The 18684-nt window shown below is 33.8% G+C and overlaps 1 pseudogene; it reads left to right on the top strand.

Annotated features, from left to right (window-relative positions):
* The window catches only part of LOC144235102 (cytoskeleton-associated protein 2 pseudogene), a 42773-nt pseudogene that overhangs the window by 805 nt on the left and 23284 nt on the right, over positions 1-18684 (top strand).

Genomic DNA, 18684 nt, shown 5'->3' with positions numbered 1-18684 from the left:
TAGATTTTTAAGAACATCTGCAACAAGAGATGAAGAAGGGCGTTATATCATAATCAAGGTGTCTATCCATCAAGAAGATCTAACAACTGTAAATATTTATGTGCCCAGCTTGGGAGCACCCAAATATATAAACCAATGAAAAACAAACATAAAGGAACTCGTTGATGGTAATACAATAATAGTAGGGGACCTTAATATCCCACTTACAGCAATGGACAGGTCATTCAAGTAGAATATCAATAAAGGAAAAATGGCTTTGAAAGGCACATTGGACCAGAAAGACTTAACAGATATATTCAGAACATTTCACCTCAAAGCAGCAGGGTATACATTCTTGAATGCACATGGATATTCTCCAGAATAGATCATGTACTGTGTAAAAAATCAGCTCTCAACTGGTACAGAATCTAGATCATGCTGTGCATATTTTCAGATCACAAAAATATGAAACTTGAAATCAACCACAAGAAAAATTAGGAATACCCTCAAGTACGTGGAGGTTATAGAACATACCACTGAAGAATGAATGGGTTAACCAGGAAATTAAAGGAAAAAAAAGTTTAAAAAAACACATGGAACCCAAGAAAATGAAAGCCAACAGTCCAAACCCTTTGGGGTGCAGCAAAGACAATCATAACAGGAAAGTACATTGCATTTCAGGCCGATCTCAAGAAGCAAGAAAGGTACCAAACACAACCTAAACTTGCACCTAACAAAGCTAGAAATGGAGCAGCAAATAAAGCCCAACGTCAGCAGAAGAAGGGAAATAATATAGATTAGAGTAGAAATAAGTGATATAGAAACAATCAATCAATCAAACAATAAAACCCAGTAGAATAGATCAATGAAAGTAAATACTGGTTCTTTGAAAGTATAAACAAACTTGATAAATCTCAGCCAGACTTCTCAAAAAGAGACAGGACCCAAATAGACAAAAATCACAAATGAAAGAGGAGAGATCCCAACCAATACCACAGAAACATAAATAAGAGAATATTATCAAACATTATATGCCAACAAAGTGTGCAATCTGGAAGAAATTGACAAATTCCTAGAAACTCACATTACTACCAAAACTGAAATTTAAAAAAAAAGAAAAATTGAACAGATCTATAACCAGCAAAGAAATTAAATTGGTTTTCAAAAATCTCCCAACAAACAAGAGTTCTGGGCCAGATGGCTTCTCAGGAGAATTCTACCAGACATTTAAAGAAGACTTAATACCAATTCTCAAACTGTTCCAAAAATAGAAATGAAAGGAAAGATTCCAAACTCATTCTATGAAGCCATGATTACCTTGGTTCCCAAACCAGACAAAGATCCCATGAAAAAGAAGAATTATAGGCCAATATCCCTGATGAATCTGAAAGCACAAATTTTCAACAAGATGCCAGCAAATTGAATTCAAAAGTTTATTTAAAAAAGTATTAACCATGACCAAGTGGGATTTTCTCCTGGGCTATAGGGCTTGTTCAATATTCACAAATCAAATCACTGTGATACATCACATTAATAAAAGAAAGGATAAGAACCATATGATCCTCTCAATAGATGCAGAAAAAGCATTTGACAACCTAAAATATACTTTCTTAATAAAAACCCTCAAGAAAGTAGGGGTAGAAGGAACAAACCTTGGGGACCCTGGGTGGCTCAGTTGGTTAAGCATCCAACTTCGGTTCAGGTCATGATTTCATGGCTTGTGAGTTCAAGCCCCATCTTAAGCTCTGTATTGACAGCTTGGAGCCTGGATCCTGTTTGGAGTCTGTGTCTCTGTCTGTCTGTCTGTCTGTCTGTCTCTCTCTCTGCCCCTCCCCTGCTTGCACTCTGTCTCTTTCTCTCTCAAAAAAAAAAATTTAATAAAAAAGGAACATACCTTACATAATAAAGGCAATATACAAAAGACCCATAGCTAATATCATCATCAATGGGGAAAAACTGAGAGTTTCCCCCTTAAGGTCAGGAAGATGAGAGGGATGCCTACTCTCTACTTTTGTTCAACATAGTACTGGAAGTCCTAGTGTCAGTAATCAGACAACAAAAATAAATAAAAGGTATACAAATTGGCAAGGAAGAAGTCGAATTTTTAGTCTTCGCAGTTGACATGATCCTCTACATGGAAAACCCAAATACTCCACCTGCTAAAACTAATACATGAATTCAGCAAAGTTGCAGGATATAAAATCAACAACATACAGATGGGCTAAATGTGTAAATTAGTTCTGTTACAGGTCAAGGGCCTTAGGTCAGTAAATTAACCCTTAAGACAGAAGGGCTAGACAGAAGCCTTGGAGATGGAAATGGGTTTCAGACAAGAATCTCCCTTCACCCCAGGTGGACAGACTCCTGAATAATGATCCAATTCCCTTCCAATCAAAATCAAAACTGTCTCTTGAGTAATCATCCCTTAAGTGACCAGAAGCCAATTTTGGGTTGGGTAGCAGTCCCAAAGTGCTTCATGTCTTCTACAACATTTACATACTCTTTCACCTTGCTACAAACCACATTTGCCATCCAACCACTCAGTCTTAGCAATGCAAATGAAAAACTGGGTACAGTTTATGTTGGGTCCAGTGTTTTCCATGAACAAGATGCCAGCACCCTTATGCTTCAAGATGAAGTTCCCATGATCAAATTTTCCCCAGAGAGAGACTTGCCACCAGTGCCATTAGGGCATGGGAAGTCACTACCCTAGCACATAAACCTCAGAATAATACTGTGAAAACAGGAATCCTTATAACCTTTCTTCCCAGGATTCAGGGCAGAAGTGTTCTGCTCTCTTCGGAATTCTGACATCAAACAGCTCAAAGGAGACATGTCCCAAGGGCTCACTGCTGATGACACTGGGGAAGAACATGATGGGATTTAACAAGGTTAGGTGACCTGGTGGTTGTGGTTGTGCCTCCCAGGTACAGAAGGATTAACAAACCCTAAAACAGTTAAAATTTTAATTGAACTCTTCATTCAACTTTCCTTTCCATCCATCACATCTTCCAGAACAATATCTTTCATGTATCCTCTGGCATTAATATTCTCTTTCCTTCTAGTCACAAAAAGGAAAAGTACATTTTGATCATATTTTAACAGCTCAATGCTTTAATCCTCAAAATATTTTATTTATTTATCATGAATGCCATAGTAAAAAAACAATAGCTTCTATTCATTTCTCCACTTCTCCTTGGGCATATATTCCTGCAGCTTCATTTGCAATATGTGTAGCCACATACACGACTTGAGTACAATCCAGAAAATGATAATCAAAATTTTGTGTATAACTTTAAAGCTATAGACCATAATGCAGGCTGCATTCCTGAATGACTATGTAGGACCCTTTATGTTGATCTAAAACATCTATCTTTGGGCAGTTAAAACACAAATCATAAAAGTCTATTCTGCTTGGTTCATTATCCACTTTATGGACTATATGTTTCAGTGAGCAGATTATGTCACTTTACCTAACATACATCCCCATAGTTTATACACGGTAGAATTTCAGACACCCACACTCATAGGTTATAGAAAAAGGAAATTTTAAATTCATCCTTGATACTTTTCCATTCTAGTATGAAAAAAGTTACTTCATTTTTTAAGGCTGCACAATATTTTCTTTTGCCATATTTTTTCACTAGTTTTCCACTGATAGAACATATATTTCATTCTGTTACATATTTAAATGTATGCAATGCTTACTGAAAGTCTTCTGACTAAATCTCTGATTTATTTTATTCATATTACAGAAATTGGCTGGATTTTAACATTTTTACTTTGTTTTCCAGAAATGCTTGGATGCAACCATCTTTGAAGGCTTTATGTGTCTGCAACTTTCTGTATTTTTTTACACTTAAATGAGAACTTGGCTGCCCTCCCCCTCCACCCAAAGAAATGCTTGGTTCCTGCTCATTTTCCCTTAAGATATGTAAGCTTCTTGGTTATCTTCTGCTGAAATGTTGTAGTGGAGAACATTAAGACAAACCAGAACATTTCTTTTTTTGTAACTAGTCTTTGCCTGAATACTCACAGGGTTTTTTCTTTATCTTGGTGATAACTGAAAGCAGAGATCCCCAAAATTCAATGGAATTCAACTTTTTACTCTATTACTTCAATAATATACAAGGATATCAGTTAAAATATAGAGCATTCTATCAACCCTTCTTGGACAAATATACCATTTGATCTGGAGATTCAGATTTTTATCTAGTGACTATATTACTCTATTATAGTGTTAATAATTTTAGTTATGTAAATTATGGCTAAATTGTAACCTTTTGCATAATTTTTTAATACATCACCATATCTTGGGGTACATGTATTTATTTGCTTATCTGTCTAGGTTTTATCTACTGGAAATTATATGATTTTTCAAACTTGACATCCACCTCCCTAATTCAGATTTAAGATGTATCTTTTCTAATAATTATTGATTTAATTTGTTTCATTTATTTTATGTCTTTATTTAAACCTTAGGTATCTTTCACTAAAGTGAAAAAGTATCATTTCCTATTATCATATTCTTTCTCATTTCTCAATGATTTTTCATTGCCTTCATTTTCTTAAAGTCATATTCTCTATTTTAGGATAGAGGATAGTATTTATCTGGTTCTTGTATTATAGAAAAACTCCATGCATATTATTTTTATCATTTATTTTGTTTGTTTTGTCTACGATCAATCAATATGGGTACTTTATGGTGTGCCGTCCTTACTGTTAATATTTAGATAAGCAAGTTCTATCAAGAACAATAATTTGCCTAAGGACAATATAAAGGGAAATTGGGGGAATAGACCAGAGACAATAAGGAACAAGGAAGATACTTCCAAAATATGGAACTGTAAAGCAGATGTTAACTAAAGAACATCTCAAAAAGACAGTTATCTTTGTTTTCTGTAGCATTATCATAGTAATGGCCTAACCTTAATGCAGGATTAGTAAAAAATAAAAAAGATTTGGAGTAGTACTCTAAATGAGTGCAATTGTTTCTTTTCAATACATTTACATTTCACAAGGCCCTAGGCCTTCATAGAAATCCTCATATAAGATTCCTGAAAAATCTACCCCATCAATTCTTTAAACATGCCCTGTCTGTTCAGGACGTATACATTGATTTTTAGTCAGTTTACCTAGAAGACAAGAAAAGCAACATGCAATTATAATAAAAAAGATAGAAAAAATATGTTTTGGGACCTAACAAAGGGAAAAACATTTGAGTATGAATTTAGAACAAGTAAAAATTTTCCAAGTTGAAAGCAAAATCAACAAGAGCATTCAACAAATCAGAAACACTAGAGTCATTAAAAAAAACGTTTTATGGGGGCACCTGGGTGGTTCAGTTGGTTAAGTGTCCAACTTCAGCTCAGGTCATGATCTCATGGTCCGTTGGTTCGAGGCCACATCAGGCTCTGTGCTGACAGCTATCTCAGAGCCTGGAGCCTGCTCCAAATTCCGTGTCTCCCTTTCTCTCTGACCCTTCCCTGCTCACGCTGTCTCTGTCTCAGAAATAAATAAAACGTTATAAAAAAATAAATAAATATTTTATGTTCCAGAAACATATGTGAAGATCACAAAGTACAAAAGAGGGCAGTGGATGTGAAGTACTGGAATAAGATATGATAGAGATTATGTAGGACCTCCTGGACTAAGCTAAATAATTTGATGTTATCTTTTATGGCAAAGATAGATATGTAAGTTTAAGCCTGGCTCATAGACACACCTCTAGTTGTGAGCGAGTGTGTTTGTTTTTTAAGAAGAAATCTGGCAATATAGGGGCACCTGGGTGGCTCAGTTGGTTAAGCATTCACCTTTGCCTCAGATCATGATCTCACGGATCTGAGTTTGAGCCTCTGATGTTGGGCTCTGTGCTGACAGCTCAGAGCCTGGAATCTGTTTCAGATTCTGTTTTCATCTCACTCTCTGCCCCTCCCCCACTCACACTCTTTGTCTTTCAAAATGAATAAACATTAAAAACATTTTTAACTTTTTAATGTTAAAAAAATAAGAAAAAATCTGGCAATATAGTACATGGTAAGCCAGTATGAAAAGAGATTATTGGTAGACAGACCAGATATTTTTCTTGATATATTCCAAGTACAGGGTAATCAGTAATCATTTAAACACTTGCAATAGAAAATCTATATTTAAGAGCAAGTTCAGTAATAAATTTAATAAAATGACTATAAAAATGTCAATGAAACTGGGTTAGGATAAAAAAAGGAGGAGGGAATAAATACTAATAGAATTTGTTAACAAGATAATTTACATATATTATATAATATCCTGTGAGGGTAAGTCTTGAATTCAGTAAAACAGTTTGAGTTAAAATAATTCTAAATGAGAATTCTATATGGAAATATTGGTATAAAGTTTCACTGATGGCATTCTGAAACTCAGTATAGTTTAGAGAAAGATACCAGTTTGAGAGTGTTCAGCTTAGAAATGATAAAATTATGAGTTAATATGTTATTAAACTTGTCAAGTAAAAGTTTAAAAGAATATAAGGTAATCAAACTTAAAACAGCTCTGAGGTCTATCATTTAAACTGTGGGTAGGGGAGAATGACCCACAAAAGCAAGAACTGTCAGACATTTAGAAGGACAAGGACAATCAGGTACTATCAGAACAAATGAGTTGCAGAAGCCAATGAAGAACATATTGTAAAATCAGGGTATGGACAACACCATCGAATACTACAGAGAGATAAAACCTGGCAAACATTTCTTATAAGCCAATGAGTATAATTTTTGGTAAGCTGATAACCATAAACTGATATTGAAAATAATTTTTAAAATACTAAGTAAAATAGTTTGCATAATGGCCAGACAATAATGCCTTAAGAAATGTGTGACATTGAGAAATTTGAGAAAGCTGAAAAAATAAGTACAAAACATTTTTCTGGATGATATGTGGTAAAGGAAATAAGGAATTTCAAAGGAAATAGAGAATGACAGTCTTCTCCCTGGTCAATTTGTTGCTTTCCTTATGAAAGAATGTTTATAAATCAGAATTGGCACAAAGACAGTAGAGAGAATGTAAGATCAAAGAAAGAAGGAAGGACAGCAACAGAGGAAAAGGAGAAAGAACAGAAACAAAGACAATGAATGAATGAATAATGAAGGTAATTAGAGGTCTAAGATTCCTGACAAATATTTGTAGGAGGCAGAAGAAAAGAGAGGAGTTTTGAAAAAGAAGAGACATTACAATCTCTATGACAGAATGGAAAAGTGGAATAGATTAGTAGACTAGGGAGTAAAGGGGATGGAAGGGTTTCGGATTTTTTCTGGCATTATTTTTAATCTCTAAAATATTAGAAAGCATTGCCTTTATAAGAGTGACACAGTGTTTCCCAGTAGTTAAAAACGGTGTCTATGTGTTTTGTACAATCTGTGGCACCACAAACAGCTTTATGACTTTGGTTAGATCCCAGGTATATCTGGAAAGTATGACTTTATAGCTCCAGTTTTCAAGTCTTGTGCACTTCTTCTCTAGCAACATCACTTGATGTTAAAACAATGAGGGTGAAAATGAATAACATTTTACACTCAATACTTAGACTAGTTAGAATTTAAGAATAAACCTGAGGGTGAGAGAGTTGACAGTCTTGGGGGAAAGTGCTGCTGGTATTAAGTGAGGAATCCAGTTTTAGAAGATTTGTACTCTGAAAGTTATTGTTCCACTTGAAAATGCAATGTATAAATTTTTGCAAAAATTCATTTTTCTACTTTGAAACATCATAGTCTTTTTGTCTATACATATCATTATGTTCTACAGCATTTTCTCAGTGGTGGAGTTGGAATTACTCTATGTCTCCTACAGAGTTACTGGTATTATCACACTTCACTATAATTATGCTACTACATTCATATTCTTTAAGCCCGCCCCCCCCCCAATAATCTCTACACAGAAACCTAGTAACTCCATAGCACTTACACTTGGATTGCAACCTGTCTTCCATGTGGATTACATCTTCTGAAGTCAGATTTTTAGAGTTTAATCAATTGAATCATATTATATTCAAAAATTATTTTGGATACTAAAGCCAAATTTCCACTAAAATATGATGTGCCTTGTCCATTTTATTAATATATTATAAGAATTAATTAGTAATAAGTTTTCAATTCCCTTGCCTTGGCTTTATGCAGTTTGTAAGTGATTTCACAGCTTCCAGATAATTAATTCTGCTACTATCCTTTGATCTTTAATCAACATTTCACATTCCTCTGTTTGTTTCTAATGGTACCCTGCAGCTTTTAAATTTACTCTATTCCCACTTTATTTTCAAGGCCTAAAAACAAAGCTTAATNATTCTCCAACAGCAAAAAAAAAAAAAAAAGAAAGAAAAGAGTAAAGATAATAAATAAATAATAAAATAATTTGAGAAAATACAAAAACAAAAATAAAAATAAAATACCTTTGACCAAGTCATAGAATCTCATTTATTGCTTTTAATGAAGGTTTCTAATATTAGTTTTATTTTAGGTCTTACTATAATTCTACAAAATTTACAAATGGTAAAAATTTAAGATCTTAATAAATACATCAATGTACCTTTAGTATCTAAAATATNTAGCAGATAAACTGAGGCACATTTTTACCTTTATACAAAGATCCGTAAATCATATATAATGTCCCTACACCCCTAATTATTAGTGCTATATTGTAGTACTGATTTTCAATGTAAATGGCAATAAAAAATTCAGTTTTCTGCTTCCGAGAATTGATAATTGACAGAGACGAAGATCAAACATTTTCTAAAAGAATACACAAAAAAATTATACAAATTCAAAGTTTTTTAAAAAAGTAGATGATATAACTTTATAGGTAGAAAAAGCAGTCTGTTATAGTTATAAGTAAAATATATTTTGAGTTTAAATATGTTAAGATTCTACTTGCAAAATGTCTACTAAATGGTAAATAGAGTTGTAGTGTTGACAAAATCTAATTTTCAGGATGCTAACATATACTATCTAATTATGAAAGACATCTAACTGGACATAGTGCAGAAATACAAAGACGTGGATTGAAAAAGTGTAGAGCTGAACTCAACCAACTCAACTATCATGGTATTTTCTAAAAAAAAAAAAAAATCACTTCATTATAAAAAAGAAATTTATTTACAAAATAGGTAGAACTATAGTACCAAATATCAAAATAGAAAAATAATGGTAATGACATAAAGTTTAAAAATGCCCAGACTTATCTTAGCATTTTATATAAATTGCACTTGATTTTACCAGTTCTTAGACACTTAATATTTATATTCATATTTCTCTCTGTATCTAGGCTTAAAAGAACACAGGAAATTTTATTTTAAAAATGTTGATTAAAGACTTTTTAGCTATGATGGACAACTTGAGAAGTCCAACACTCCACTGGAATGATCAGATTGATATCTGAATGTACATATATAGATATAAAGATACAATTAAAATTTGGAGATCTAGTGAGAGATCAAAAACTTAAGAGTGCTAAGATCACTCACACAAAAAAAGGAAATCAAACATAAGTAAGTCAGTTTTACCACAAGGATTGTAATCTGGTTTGGGCAAATCTAAGCAAAACGCTACTACTAAGATGGAAAAAAGATGGACCAGCAGACTTTTCTGCAGCCTTAGAGAACTTAGAAACCAAGACTTGGAGTTCTGTGCTATGAAGGCACTGGATACATATGGGGCCAAGCTCCCAAAGAGAAGAGAGACAGAGAAACATGAATCTTTTATTTTTGTGTTTTTCCCCCAAATTCTAAATATATAAAGACCAACCAGAGAGATGAGAAACCAATATCTAAATATAAATGAAACCCAAACCATGAGATTTCCAGCAGTTTCATCATTCTGAAGAGTCAAAATAGGTGTTCAGAAAGCAATCCTTAAAAATACCATAGGGTCATCTGGAAACCTTTCAACTGGGCAAAACTGACATTAATTAAATTATACAAAGATTACGATCTGAAATGAGGGTCCTGACTCCATTTTTCCATGTTTGGTCATTGCTTTTAAGCCTTGTTCCTTTTTCTTCCCTTTGTGACCCACCTCTGGGTAACTTCATATGATATTATATGTGGAAAGACCCAAAGAATAATGGGGATTCAAGATTTCAAGTTTCTCAAATAACCTGACCCAGATACTTCACACCAAATTCCATTGTACCTATTCTTTCTAATAAGAAGCCCTCTTAGGAATATAAAATCTACTTGAGTTGAGAATTCATCCTCTCTGGAGTCCTGCTTTACTTTATAATTAAGCGTCAGGTCTCAACCTCTTTCTGCATCCAACTGCAAGAGATGAGGACCTCCAAGCTGCCAAAGGGGACTTCTGGCTTTTAAACTTAATCTTAATTGGTGATTAATCAAACTCAGACTTTTGTTGTCTTTCTTCAATGCTTTGAGAGTACCCAGCAGTGGCCAGTAGTGGTTCAATTCGACAGTTCTTAAAATTAGGCCTTCACCTATACTTCTCAAATACATCAGGCATTGTATAGATCGTGTATTCTCTACTATCTTATTCAACACTAATAAGTGTTTTGATAATTACATCATTAGTGTATTCCAAGATTTATTAGTTTTCCACCTACTTTCAATAATAGTTCTTATCCCTGCCAGCAGGGAGTCCAACTTCAAAAAAAACCACATTTGTTTTTTTAACGTTTATTTATTTTGAGAGAGAGAGGGTAGGGGGGAAGAGAGAGGTTGTGTGTGAGTGGGGCAGGGGCAGAGAGAATCCTAAGCAGGCTCCTCACTGTCATCACAGAGCCTGATGTGGGGCTCGATCCCATCAACCATGAGATCATGACCTGAGCTGAAGCCAGATGCTTACCTGACCAGGTGCCCCCCCCTTTTTTCCTTCTTTTTTTATTCAAAGCCAAACACCCATTTCACAGACTTCATCCTAGAAACACTTCCACCACTGTCTAAGATGTGTTCCCTGGAATAGTCCCTGAGGCAGAGATTTGTAGGACAGAGTTTGAAGAATGATCTCAGAAACAATATTTGAAGGGATTGAGGGAAGCTAAAATGAGTACAAGAAGATGTTCAATAGCAATATGGTACAAGAGAAGCCCATGATGATTCCACTGCAAACTCAGGAGCTGAGATGGCCCTTTAGATTGGTCCCAAATGAGGTAAAAGGGCTCAACTAGTGTCCTCACCTGGCAGGCATTAGATGCAGTTTGCCTCCCTGGAGAATAAGTAATCTTGGATGATGCAGCTTCCTTTTTCTAAGAGTAACTCTCTGAAAGGGCCACATATTGAACTGTCAGCAGACAATATTCTTGGCAGCCATGGGAGTAAGCGCCTTAGGTTTAGAAAGGGATTTGGATAACACAACCCAGGATCCATTATATTACAGTTTGTATAATTTCAACTTAAGACGATTTTAAAACAAGTAAAACTAATATATAGCAATAGAAATCAAGATAGAAGTTAACTTTAGGAAGATAATAAGTCAAGTAGGGCAGGAAAGGAGTTTCTGTGATGCTGATAATGTTCTATGCACAATATGAGTAATTATTATATGGGTAAACTCAATTAATGAAAATTCCTCAATCTATAAATTGATAAATTGTGCATTTTGTATGCATGCTATATTCCAATAAAAATTTAGCTTAAAAGACAACATGATACTCAGACACATAACTAAAAGGATTATTTTATAATTTAACCTTTGATTTTACTTTCATCTAAGTTTATATTTTGGAATAATTCTATTGTACTCTTTACCTGTAATTTAATATTCAATTCTCCATAGTGAATGTGGATAATTACTATGATTGGAATATTTTTGAAACAATCAGTTTGATAGGTTATTTGCATAAATGTTTAAACGATGTCTAAAATGTTCTTTACTAAATTATTAAAATAAGAAAAAATATCAGAATAACCAAAAAAATGACAATGACAACTGCTTGAAGAAATATACACTTTGGTAGTTAAAAGTTATTTAGCTCAACCACTTTCCCTGAACAAGATTCAGGAGATGAAGTTGACTAAATTAAAGGAAAGACAATATAATGGCTTGGTAATTGCCATGCAAATACCCCATCATTACAGTGTGAATATGTGATTGCTTCTCTCCTTTAAAGAAGATTCCAGTTTACATGGTATTTACTTAGGGACTATTAAATGTAATTATAGGGTACATTTCAGGAGAATGGAAACAAAGTAAAATTTGGTTCTGTACATTTATATACTCTAGGAGTTAACAGAATTTTTCCAAAAATCATTCAGTTTGGATATGAGTGCACTGCTTGTCCTTAACTTTAACCAATTGATAAAGTTATACATTTGCCCCAGAAGAATTTTCTGACATGGCATAACTTGCTTAATATATTGGATATCTTATTTTGAAATGATAAGAATACTGAAGCAGAGAAATAAAATTAACCAGGGTACTCATGAAATTTGTCAATGTCAATGAAATCCCATGATGCTTTTGTTATAGTTTTTATAATACAGAGTGAAAAATATGTAAACAGTAAGACTCTACAGCAGATATTCCGTGCTCATGAAATATGTTTCTACTGCTTGTTAGAGAAGCCAGACTACATTTCCCAGCATCCCTTACACACGAATGTGGCTCTATGACCAAGTTCTGACCAAAGAATTTTCTTTGAAGTTGAAGTACAGCACTTCCAGTACTGGACCAGAAAATAACTTATCCAAGTAATTTCCGTAACTTATCTTCCCCTAACTATTAGCCAGAGGCAGACAAACCATCACAAGTGGGAAGATGGCAAAGAAAGTGCTTTGATGACCAAGTCCAATGCTATGCAAAGATTGGAAATATCCACAGTGTACTTGAGGTGAGAGAGAAAAAATTATATTGTGCTAAGCCATGAAATTGAGAGACGTGTTTAATACCCTAAACAATTATTTTTCTTAAATAATACAAAAAAATTAACTGTAATTGATGTATTGCCATTAAAAAACTAAACCATGTGAGATTTGTATAGGACAAGAAAACAGATAATACAGATTGAACCCCTAGAGATTTCTGTTACACTGTGACAAACTTCCATCTGCCATAACCTGGAAAGCAAGTCATATATATCAAACTATTACTCTAGAAAAAGTGATTGAGAAAAGGCAGAATAAATAATATGCTTTGGTTATTATTAGCCGCCTTTAGCAAAGTTTTTCTAAAAACATGATATTAAAAACTTTAAAAAGGATTGGAGAATTGCCAGAGATCGAAATCCTTTCAGGACTGGAAAGACAACTATTCTAGGTTCTCCTCTAGAAAGTGCAGAGAGAGTATGGAGGAGAAAAAAAAAGTGAACAAAAATGATTCAGGAAAATTAAATTGAGTAAAAAAGAAATAGTTGAAAGAAAATAAAAGAGTGAGAAAGTTAAGAAATTCAAAGTGGTTAAGAACTTTGTGAAAGAACTTTGGATTTCGTTTATTGTCCCATGGAACTGATTGGACTCAGATAAGAAGCTTTAAAAGTTTTTTTTTTTTAATGTTTATTTATTTTTGAGACAGAGAGAGCCAGAGCACAAGCTGGGGAGGAGCAGAGAGACAGGGAGACAGAATCCGAAACAGGCTCCAGGCTCTGAGCTGTCAGTACAGAACCTGATGTGGGGCTCAAACCGCAGACCACGAGATCATGATCTGAGCTGAAGTCAGATGCTTAACTGACTGAGCCACCCAGGCACCCCAAGAAGCTTTCCAAGTTTTGATGGAAATTAGATAGCCAAAAGAAAAAAGGTTCTCCTGAAACTAATATAAATTGTATGCCAGCTGCACTTCAATAATATTTTTTAAAAAAATAAAATATATCTAGGACTCTTATCTAAAATGCATGTGGTTTTGCAAACCAAAACAAACAACAAAAAATCTAAACAGCAAGTAAACTGCAAGCACATCTAACCCCCCTTCAGAACATATTCTTATGTGATATATGATCACTGAGGATAATAAGAAAGAACCTAAAAAGGGTGCAGCCAAAGCCCTCAGAGAATGATTGCTAGAGTAGGGATATGTTTCCCAGAAGTCAATATCAGAGTCTAATAAATGAATTTTCCTTACAAACCTCTATTGCAATGTGAGTCTTCATAAAGCATGCATACCAGGATATCAAACATTAAAATGTATCTGCAATGCTTTCTCTTTTGATTTCCATATTTTCTTTTTCTTTCTTTTTTTTTTTTCTGGACATTCTCCACCATCACGTATTTGATGGATTATGGGCTGCTAACTTGTTGTGTTTCTGGTTCAGTGACTGCTGGACCCACTGAAAAGATCAACAGAAAAGCTCTACGGTAGATAGAATGAGAGAAGATATTGGGCTGTCTCCCAGGGTATGACCAAAGAATGTATCCAATTTCCAGCCTGATCCATAAAATTTTCCTGCATAATCCTCTATATTCCTGTCTTCCTCCACGTGCTGCCCTATTGCAGATGGTCCAGCAAAGAACAAGACTCTACAGTAAAACCAGAATATTAAACAAACCTTGAATCCTGAATGACCAGGATGACCCACTGTCATCTGAAATATCGGAGTTTGGACTTTTTATAAGAAAAATGAATGCATTTTATATTAAGGAAGAACAGAGGTTGGGGTTATCATAGAAGGCAATGTTGTTTATCCATGTTATGATAATAAATCTTCTATGTGACAATGTACAATGTTATCCAAAGTTCAAAATCACAGTAGTAATGATGGTAAAAAGTAAGAAAAAAAGCTACAAAAAGAAATAGGGTTTACATTACAATAGGTAATTCACTTGAGTTCTTCTCGTTTGTTTATATATCAGTTAACTAAAGAATTGGAACTCAATCACCCAGGTTTGTTACAGCACTAATAATCAATGACTTTATGACATCATCTCTGGCATAGAATGGCAGCATACAATCATTTTCTAGAATTTCATAATTCCATAAACCTGCATGGGTCACCCAAGGTGAAAATTGGTATTTAGAATTCATGCCAAAACCCATGTGATTCATTTTCTGTAAGTCCTATGCCTCATCACTATCCAAGATTCAAACCTGGACACTACATGTTCATGATTAATGTATTTCTTGTTGGGTTGCTTAAGGCATTTTCTGCCAGCAATCTAACTTTGCTGTTGACTGAATGAATTAGCAACACCTTCCCAACAAGATTATGGTTTCTTCACATGCATGTCATCTTAATATATGGACTAATTATATCCTAGTAGAAAGTATTTTCAGAAAATCACATCCTAACCCCCCACTTTTTTTCCCAAGAAATTGGTCTGTTTCTTGTGCTATTAAAAAGCTTTTCCATGACCTGGCTAGTCATGATGATAAGGATACCTTCTCAAAAACTGGTCTTTCCTGGCTTTTAGTAGTTGTCTGGCCATTCACAGTGTCAGACTTTGAGAGTATTCATTGGTATGATGAGTATAGTAGGGACAGTGCTACTTAGCAGCAAATGGATACAAGTTCTAAAACTGTGTACAGGCCATAGTCAGGAGGGAGAGTTTCAGGTAAAATTAATTGTCACTTTGTGCTTTTAAAAAAAATCAATGTATTACTGAAATGGTATCATTCAAGGTTGCACAGCTGGTTTAATGCTGATTATGCTTTAAGCCAGAGAGAATAATTAAACAGAACAGAAAATAGCGTAAGGTTATTCATGACAGAAAAGATGCCAAAAACCTACAACAAAGGCCAGTTGCTGATAAAAAGAAAGAAGCTAAGATAAATTTAATGAAAAGCTATTAGTTTACAACTTTTTCATCCTTTATTTAAAGGAGTTAGTTTCTTAAAATATTGTACACACTTGGAGAGTTCTACACTTTAAAAACACCCCTAAAACACATTCTTGTTGTTCCCATTTCTATGGTTTATATGTAATGAATAGAACATATTAAACCCAATTAAAGTTTAGCTTATGGGCTTTTTCAAACATGTGAATTAAATAAAACAATATTCTTAAATAAAAGGACTCTTTGGGACCTAGATTAAAACATAAAAGGGGGCACCTGGGTGGTTCAGTCTGTTAAGCATCTGACTTCAGCTCATGTCATGATCTCACAGTTTGTGAGTTTACGCCCCGCATCGGGTTCTGTGCTCTGTGCTGACTGCTCAGAGCCTAGAACATGTTTCAGATTCTCTCTCTCTCTCTCTCTCTCTCTCTCTGCGTCTCCCCCACTTGTGCTCTGTCTCTGTCTCTCAAAATAAATAAATGTAAAAAGATTTAAAAAAAACATAAAAGTAAAAAAATTAAGAAAAACAATCCTATCATAATTACTTTAATGGGTATTCATGAAATAAATCTATATTATATATTTATAGATGTCTGTATCTAGATAATTAGACACATTTAGGGAAGTTGGATTTCATTGCAAATACTCTAAAAAATTTATCAGCATTTGATTTTCTCTGTCATACTCTTTTGTTAGTGATGTACTCATACCTATCTTTTAAATACTGATGCTTCCTTAAGCATAAAAATTAAAATTACTCATATATTCCAACATCATATTTAAAAAGCACTATTAAGCTCATTCATCTTTGGAGAGTTAACATTATGGTATTTCTCACTTGAAATGACTTGTTTCCTTTATACTAGGTTATTTTAAAGGTTATTCCCTTGTGGAATCCATTTCAAAAATGTATTAGCTTTGTTTTATTGGTGAATGTCTGAGATCTTTGAACTGTTTAATTCACAGACATATGTGAGTTAAAGGATTTCAGAAACTTTTAAGAGTCAACTTAAATTTACACATATACACACATACACATCTATTTACATAGGCTGAGGTCTGAGCTGATTCTGCATATCTATGATGAAACTACTAAAATTTATAAGTTAAAACTCCAACTTCAATAGCACTAATAAGTATACGGAAAACATCCAGTCCTCCACGTGGATGATTGCACAAATGATTTCAGAGAGGAATCAAAACTATCTGTTACATTTTCTTCTATGAATTTTAAACTTTCTATGCAATGATACCATATTTCACTGAACATCAGCACTATCATTAAATAAGGTAAGAGCAAGATGTAAAAAGTTCTCTCTACTTTAAAGAGGAAACAAAACTTTGGGCTGGAATTTACTTTTTAAAGAAAGAATTATTTCCAAAGATTTTCCATTATTTCAGCAGTAAAGTTAGTGTAGCTTTTTGCTCAGCATCCTCCTCGTTGTTCAGTCTGTCACAACGTATAAAATATCATTGCTGTGATATCACTGCAAGTTTTCCAAGCAATTGCATTTGAAACACAATTAAAACATACTACTTTTTAAATTTCAAATGATCATTTTATAGACTACAATTATTTCTTCATAAGAGGTGATCTACTAGTCTTAAGTGAAGAATGAATTTGATTATTTATTGAATATCTTAGAATTCCAATTTTCATTTAAAACTTTATTAATTAATAGTAGTATTACTTCTTTTCAGTTCATGTTCTCCCACCACCTTCAACTTCTCCTGAAAAGAGCATCTGGCAACATTTTTCACATGGCTTTAAAACAAAATTATTTTAGCTTGTAAAAAGATAAATTTGGTATTTTTAATATTGGATATAAACACAAATTTTTACTTTTGAAAATTATGTAACTGAAATTCCTGGCTTACTCGCATGCTGTATTCAATTACCAAAAAATTAGGCAATTCTTTATTAATGAGAATAAGGAAATGTATTTCGTACCAAGAGTGCATTTATGTGAGCAGAGGTCTAACCATTGCCAGATCCACCCCGCTTCATCTTTGTTTCAGTTTCTCTCCCTCTCAGCAGCAGTTCTCCAGACAAGTATACAGTGACTTCAGTAAGATATAATCAAACCATTTCTGCCATAAAGTCTTTAGACACTGTAGGATTTCATAAGACAGTTTTGCTAAAAATATATTAAATTGATTCATGTCTCAGTGTGGGGTATGATTGGTACCATCTGGGTTCATGCAAGAGTGTGTTTATTCTGGTTGCTGTTTCTGAAGGCACACGATGTGACTCCCTTATCACTTCATGTGGCCAGACTGCCACCAAAGTAAAACCGAGCCACCTTACTTTTAATTTATTGAAGATGCCATGTTCCTTCAGATCTCAAGCCTTCATCTGTCCTTTTCCTCTGTCTGAAATTATCCAATCACACTGTACCTATTCTACTACCTTGAAGACATCTCAATGATCATATCTAGTCTACTTCAACCCCCTTTTCACTTCACTTGCTTTTGTTGTGTGTTTTCAAAATACATTAAATTGGTCCTATATAGCAATTGTCATAATTATAAAAATTTGTTTTTTATTGTTTTCTTTCCTATGTCTACCTTTCGATATACACCTCGGTTGCCAATATGACTGAAGTTGTGTCTACTTTTAATCACTTTATTACTAATAAATGAATGTTCCATAAATGATTATCAAAAATATATTCAAATTACACAGATACATTTACAGAAGTATTTAGATTGTTGGTTCATATTTTTATCCACCCATCAGAGTGAATTTTTTCAGCAAAAATAATTCTAAGAATATCCTAGAGTAACTACTAGTAGTAGTAGTAATAGTAGTAAAATAATATTTAATAGATGCCCACTAGTTAGGATACATTCTTATGCAAAGAATAATAGTGATTAAGAGTTCAAACTTTTAACAATCATGAAATTGATTACCTCATACGACAAGAAGTTCATATAGATAGAATTTAGACATTAAATCAGTGCTCAAAAATATCCCAAAGGCTCCAGATTGCATTCATCTTTAGAATCCTAGATGTTCCCTC

This window comes from Crocuta crocuta, unplaced genomic scaffold, assembly GCF_008692635.1.
Source record: "Crocuta crocuta isolate KB4526 unplaced genomic scaffold, BGI_CrCroc_1.0 scaffold403, whole genome shotgun sequence".
Taxonomy (NCBI): Eukaryota; Metazoa; Chordata; class Mammalia; order Carnivora; family Hyaenidae; genus Crocuta; species Crocuta crocuta.
This window is presented reverse-complemented; position numbering and strand designations above follow the sequence as displayed.